We start from the raw sequence: 7,904 nt of genomic DNA, 5'->3' as shown, positions 1-7,904 counted from the left end.
CTGAGTTGGTGGAGTTGGAGTTTTGCATTTCACTTGTAGTCTAAGACTTTCTAAAGGTGGATTATCAAGAGAGCAGAGATCTCGCCCATACCCTACCAGAAGCAGACAAGTCTGTAATGGGTCCCAAATTACTCATTTATCAACTGAAACAATAAATTTTGAGTGTGTTGATTGTGCATATTGCACCCTAATTTAGTTAAATGTTTTTAAATATTCAGATACAGTTTTTATGGTTTATGGCTTTTTCTTTTGCTGAGTTATTCTTGGTCTTAACTTCTCTTTGTATTTTTAATAAGAATTTCAGTCCTTGCAGACAGGAATGGACTATCTCATTAGGGAGGGAACTAAAGACTCAATGTCTTAACTTCTTAGCTACCCTGAAAATATGCTGGTACTTTTTCACAGCAGCTTTTTTTTTTCAAAGCAAATAGAACCATGTACGTCTTTCAAATATCCTGAAAGCATTCAGTGACTCAACTCAACGCAGGACAAAGAGAGTTATAACCAGATGGAAAAAAAATATGTGAGAAAATATTATGCCTATTGGTCACTCTATTTAAAGATAAAATGTGGATTAACTAATGATGAAAATGAAAATTCTTGAGACTTCCGTTGATTTAAAATAGCCAAACAGACCCTCTCCTCTATAACTCCCAGAGACTGAGAAATTTCTTTATAATGCTTTTTAAAATTCTTCTCACTTAAAAATAGTCTAGGACATCAAGTTCCTATACAGAGCTAGTTTTCAAAAAATTATGAAGCATGCAAAATGCCCTGCATGTCCCCTGCCAACATCCTTTTCCTCTTTGGGTATCCCTGTCAGGGTTTCCATTCACTTATGGTTACTAGATCCCATAAGGAGGGCTGGGAGGGGACCAGAATCAACAGGGGTCAGAGTAAATAACTACTTCCTCTCCAGAAATATACCTCAGCAGACATTCTCTCTGTGATTCTGAACGTTTGCTAATAGTGTGAATGGTGGCTAGTAATTTTGCCACTTGTCTCATCATTTTCAAAACTTCCAAAGCCCTAATCATAGCGAGGAGGAGTGATGGTCTGGTGTGCAGTTATGTTGGACTGTGCTGGGTTCAGCTCTGAACTGCAGTGTATGTGGTACATGGTCATTCTTTGAGACCATCTTCTGCTTTGGTGCCTCTTGACATCAAGTGTAATTGAGTAGATAAATCATCTACACTTCTCTATGAAGAGTCACTGCACCTTTTATCTTTCTGTGGAAGTTGCTGGAAAAAGTCTGAAAAATGTGTGCTCGCCTTGGCTACAGTTCCCAGATATTTTGTCTCCAATTCTTTTGACAACGTGGAGAGATTTTTTTTTCAACTCATGCTGATGCAAAGAGAATCTGAGGATCTCTCTTTTTTTCTTCAGCCCTCAGTTTAAGTTGTGATCATCTTTACCTCCATCCTGAACGGTAACTAGAAATCTGTCTTCTGAACAGTGATGTTTGCTTCTGACATTTGAAAAAGAAAAGCTGTCAAGACAGCCAGGATTTTTTCATATTTAAAATATCCCCTAGGTTATTCTGAACTTGACTTTCATGTTCAATTTTTTTTAACTGCTATGATATTTGAGGTCAATTGAAGATCATTGTAAAGAGGAGGTGGTGTCTAAATTGAGGGCTCTTAATGCAAGTTTTCCCTCGGCCATTGTCATCCTGACAAAGTCACTATTGATTAATATCTTTTATGACAAGATTTTTAGGTATGAGTGGTAATTTTCTTAGCACGTTTTTGGAGATTTTAGAGATAGATCTGCTTTGTGAACAAGTGAGCCGAAATTCCTTCTGTTTTCTGCCTATTTTCTGCTCCTATTTTAGCCTCCTGTTGTATGCATATCTATTCATAATGCTTGGCATTTGAACATCTTTGTGAAATAAGGTAGAATCCCCAAACAAAGCAATAATGAGATCTAAATTAGAATATGCTGAGGTTCAGTCTCAGAGAAATAGGGGGTCAAATATCCATGACCCAAATTCAAGACTTTCCCTTCCACCTGCTGTCAGGGATTTCTCCTTCATGGTGCCCCATGTGAGCTGGTGGAGAAATGCCCCGGGGACAGTGGGCCTGGGGTCTGGGTGACCTGAACACGCAACTTGCTGTGGACGCCTGCTGAGTCCCGACATAACATGTCTGTCTTAACGAGGGCTTGTGCTAGGCATACCAGCCTTCTGACTTGCTGGGTTGACAGACCCCAGCTGGTGGTGGCAGTTCTGGCTTCATGGTCACTGTGTGTGCCCTCTCTACAGGGTCCAGCAGTATTCCATGAGTTGTTTTGCAAAAGTTGAGTAATTCCTTGCTCTCATGGCATGGCTTTGCTCTAGAAATTTAGGGATTTGCTCTGTGATCTGCCATCAAGTTCTGCCATAACCCCCACAGGACATCTTCCCTCTTTCCACACCATCCTGATGCCATGGGGTCCTGTGGACCAAGAGGAAGGACTGGTTTCCCCACAGCCTGGACCTGCTTCAGAGACCCATCAGCTCTGACCCCACTCAGAGGTGATGACAGCCTTTCGAGTCACCCAGCATGTGTGTGTCTGAGGAGTGTTCCCAGGTGTGGAATATGTAGCTTCCAGATTCCAAAGAGAACCTGGCACTTGTTCTCTTCTTCGTGATGCAACGATTCACTCTTTACTTCGATAGGATGTCCCTGTATGCATCTCCCCACCGATATGATGGCCCCCAGGGCTCAGTGGAGTTCAATTACCATCTGTGAAGCTCGTGACGCTATCAAGGGTTGTAAGGCATTAGCCACTGCGTGATCATCCAGGCCTATACTGCATGCCGCCATCCACAGATTGGCTTGATGTGATGTGAATCCAGGTCCAGATGGCACAGGTCTCTCTGGACTCTATTATGAAAGAGGCAAGAGTGTTTCACACCATGAGACAAATTTCACCTTCCATTTGGCTGTTCCACGTTCATGGTCTCTGATCCTCTTATCTGATAGGTACGAAAAGCAATGTGCTCCCCAAATCAACAGCCGCTGCCATGTCACAGGAGCCATGAAAACCAGCTCTAGTAAAAATCACGTCCGATATGGGGAGCAATCGGGATTTGAGTTGGTGGAGGTCTGTCCAGGATCTGTGAGATTTCTGCTGGGGTCAGACTCTTCCTCCATCATTGAGTTCCTGGTCTCAAAACTAGCTCCAGCCCGGAAAATGGGTAAGGGATGGGAACTTTATTGGGGTGATTGATTTTAGCTTCCTACTCATCGCCCATCTTGATTTCTTTTGTTGGTACAAAGGGAGTGGTCCTATGTTGCCCCTGGGAATGCTGTGTCCAATTAACCTGCTCCATAACTCTCTGTGGATCAGGCACTGCTAACCCCCCCAGCGCCCCCATAATTATGCTAATCACATCCACCCACTTCTAGCTGGTAAGTGCCACCACCTGGCCATGCCAGGCTTTTATTGACAGTATTTTTTTTTTTCTGTCAATAATAAAGCATCTCAGTTTCACTAAAACACAATCATAACTTTCTTTTTTCAGATTTTCTTCTTTTTTTTTTTTTTTTTTTTGTGGTATGCGGGCCTCTCACTGTTGTGGCCTCTCCTGTTGCGGGGCACAGGCTCTGGATGCGCAGGCTCAGCGGCCATGGCTCACGGGCCCAGCCGCTCCGCGGCATGTGGGATCTTCCCGGACCGGGGCACGAACCCGTATCCCCTGCATCGGCAGGCGGATTCTCAACCACTGCGCCACCAGGGAAGCCCTCAGATTTTCTTTTAATGATAATATCAGTTCTACTTTTGAAGTATCATTTCTTTTAATTAATTAATTTATTTATTTTTGGCTGCGTTAGGTCTTCGTTGCTGCACGCGGGCTTCCTCTAGTTGCAGCGAGCGGGGGCTACTCTTTGTTGCGATGTTTGGGCTTCTCATTGCCATGGCTTCTCTTGTTGCAGGGTACGAGCTCTAGGCGCGCAGGCTTCAGTAGTTGTGGCACTCAGGCTCTCAGTAGTTGTGGCTCACGGGCTCTAGAGCGTAGGCTCAGTAGTTGTCGTGTATGGGCTTAGCTACCCCATGGCATGTGGGATCTTCCCAGACCAGGGCTCAAACCCGTGTCCCCTGCATTGGCAGGCGGATTCTTAAACACTGTGCCACCAGGGAAGTCCTTTCTTTTTCAGACTCTTTAGAAAACAAATTTCAATCTTCAACACCCTAAGATAAGGTACCCAGCTTTATTTACTATACTCTCTATTACGTTCTCAATATTGTCTTTAAGAAGAGGTATTCTCTTTGATATGTGTAGTGACAGCTCTCCAAATAATATTTTTTTACATATCTTTATATAAAATTCTTTTCTATAGATATTATAAATACATTATAGGTAACATTGTAGTGTATTTCCTGATTTACTTACTCTGTTGGAATATACAGACAGTATTTTCCTGATATCTAATCCAATAATGATAATATTAATACCATTAATGATAATGGTGCTTAATATTTATTTGTGAAGGTACTTTTTTAAGCACTTGACATGTATTAGTTCTTTTAGTGTTTGTAAGACTCTGATACATAAATGCACTTGGCCCACGACATGCAGACGCATGTACACTATTTTTTTGGTTGAAACAAATGAGACGCAGAGAGATGTTAACTTGCCTAAAGATTCTACAGATTATATGTGTGCTCGGAGATATCCTAGCTGAAGATCATTATCCTGTGTCCTCCTGTAGGCTGTATATATTGTAGAGAAAATCTCTATGTTGAAATTTTCTTCTATTGAAGTTATTACAAATGGCAAGATCCAAGTGCCAGTCAAATAATTGGCCTTATATTAAGTGTCTTTCAGTGTTATTCTTTCCAGACGTACAGTCTTTTCACAGCTCATTACATCTGATCTTTTTTTCCCTTTTAAATTAATATCTTTCTGAGCCCAGTGCTGAACTCACTCAAGTCACAAGTTATGAAAAAGCATAATGAGGTTTCATTAGGGGACATGTTTCCAGCAAGTCATTTAAATGAAGGAGATGATCATTTAAAACATAGAAAAGAATAGATCATTTTGAATAAAAAAGAGAGTTGCATTCAAATGTTTTCCTTGATCTTAATAGTCCTTCAAACTTAGGCAAAAATGTGAAAGGCAGTGACTTAAAATCCAGAGCTGCCATCTGGGGGGACCTCACCCGTCACTGGTGTGTGCAAGAATTCGCCATGGGCCTGGCCTCTGCCAATATTGCCATTGGAGTTACTTTGTAAAGTGTCTGTTTTCCTTTCGATTGTGCAAAGAATTCATGTGAATTGAGGGACGTTTGGAAAGACAAAAAGAAAACTAAAATTACCCTTAATTCTATTGGTCCGTGGTAAACACTCAACAATTTGACTTTCTCTCCTGTCTGGCAGTCTCTTCCCACCAAAGTCATGCCTTAAATCTCCAGTCCTGCTGTTGAAAGTGGAGAAGAACCGGAAGAGATGAAAACCAGAGCCCACTGCACAAATACAGGGCCCCTCACTCCCCCTTTCTCCTCTCCTGAGGCTGCACACACGCAAGGCACACATGGAACATTAACTGATGCTACACGTTATTAAAATAAGTCACTAATATGTAACATGTACAATAAGTGATGAAGGAATGAAAATATGGCAGAAAGTAGGTATATATATACTCACATATTCTTTAGGTGAATTGTGTGTATATTTGTGTATGTATATATGCACATGCATATGTGCATATACACATGCACATGCACGTGTAACTGATGTTATGATGGTACCTCATCTTGCAAAATGATGAGAAAGGACATGAGAAAGTGGAATACACTAAAAAATATAATTAATGCACATATTATCATTAATTTTGACTGAGCATACAGTCAAAATATTTATTAAATTCACTTGATAACTCTCATGTTCCCATATTTAATAATGCTTTCACCCCAATAATCCTGTGTTTGTTCTCTTGCGGTGAACTTTTTTATTATATTCTTGGGAAGATCTCTTAGAAGTTATGGATTTGCTTTAAAAACGGTTAAGAAGCACTTTCTATAATGTTCTATTCCATTATAAAAAAATATGCACAATTTTGAATAGATTTATGAATCTATCCTTCAGAAGGGTAAGAAAATTCCTAGTGCTGGTTTTTAGAGTGATTGCAGGGAGATGTATATTACTGAAGATAACATACTGCTTTAACGAATGTTTCATAAGAAAAGTCCCAGTTATTTTCATTAATTCTAAAACCACAGGATCTTGATGATCAACAAATGTATGTTAAGTCCTACTATACTTAGGCACAATTCTCTGCATAAAATTTATTTTCCCCACCTGCTCTACCTAAAATTTCAGATTCTCCAGAGAAGAAGATGTATATCTCATATAACTCTCACTAAATTTCTTTGCATACTCTTTAGTTTATGTAAAAAATGCATAGTGCAGGGCTTCCCTGGTGGTGCAGTTGTTGAGAGTCCGCCTGCCGATGCAGGGGACACGGGTTCGTGCCCCGGTCCAGGAAGATCCCACATGCCGCGGAGCGGCTGGGCCCGTGAGCCATGGCCGCTGGGCCCGTGAGCCATGGCCGCTGGGCCTGCACATCTGGAGCCTGTGCTCCGCGGCGGGAGAAGCCACAACAGTGAGAGGCCCCCGTAACAGAAAAAAAAAAAAAAAAGCATAGTGCAATAAACAATAGCTGGATTAAATTCTTAAGCATGTCTACAGAACAAGACTGAAATATAAATAATTGACAATAACACAGACTAATTGAATGCTCAAAATTAATCAAATGGTTCACATTTAAATGTCAGCCCGCTTTGTAGAGACAAAAGTCACACATCAGAGTCCTGGGAGAGAAGCCAGAGGGAAATCAGTTAATAAAATGCTGTCTACAGTGAATCCTGGGTCATCCTAATAAAACACAATAATATTTGCGCACACTATTTGGAGAAATGCCTGACTTTATGGTCTGTTAACAAGCTATCTGTTGATTTCTTTGATAAGATATGTGGCTAAACAGTCAATTAAGATAAAATAAAAAGATCTTTATCTTTGTTGAAAAAATAAATCATCTCTAAGTTCATGTAATTTATTTTTGCTTAGAACAGACATTTAAAATATTTTCAAGGACAGTATGTCTTCAGGCTTTAAAATATCAAGTAATTACTAAATCAATGATCGTTTGGGGAAAAGTAATGAAGTATGGAAAATAACCACTTCAAATTATATAAATCGTTACCACAAAGTATTTAAAACTGGTGTCATTAGAAAAAGCACTTTAATAGTGAGGGTATAGAATGTCTTCAAAGTTTGATAAGAACTGAAATTATATTACAAGTAATATTCAAGAAAAAAAATGACTTGAAGTTTTACACTTTATTGATTTATTTTTGTTTTTTCTAGAAATTACTTCTTTAAGTAAATAATCTTTATTATAAAATATGCACAGTAGACTTCATCTCTATCCTCTTTTGTTTGGCAAATATGTATTTCAAGTATTATCAGGGAGAAGTTCTTTTAAGCCTGTGATTATGCTTATGAAAGGAATTGTGAAATAAAATTGTTTTATTTTAATTGTTTATGTTTTTCTCATTGCTCTTAGAAGTAGCTGAGCAGGGTCGTTAATATTGCTTGCTAGAAAAAAATCTTGTGCTCTCTGAGGAAGCTTTCCCCGTTAATCTGGCACAATTTTGCTCATTTTTACCCAGTATCCTCTTAGCATCCATATTTCTTCTCTGTAGTTTCTGTAGGTAACTCTCTAGTAATTTCCCCCCTTGTCTACTTGTATATTTACAGCCAGACCCTCTCTGTTCCCTGGTGCCTTTTCCCTAGGTCCCCAGTGGTGAGCAGTAGGTGCCCTGTCCTGGCCGGACCCACTGAACCTGGGAGCCACTGGGGGAGACGCAGCCACCACTGGGTGGATGGGCTGAGCCTGACTTCTGGTCACCAGGCAC

Source organism: Kogia breviceps, chromosome 3, assembly GCF_026419965.1.
Source record: "Kogia breviceps isolate mKogBre1 chromosome 3, mKogBre1 haplotype 1, whole genome shotgun sequence".
In the NCBI taxonomy this organism is placed as follows: domain Eukaryota; kingdom Metazoa; phylum Chordata; class Mammalia; order Artiodactyla; family Physeteridae; genus Kogia; species Kogia breviceps.
The sequence above is the reverse complement of the archived record's forward strand: the minus strand, read 5'-3'. Positions refer to the sequence as shown.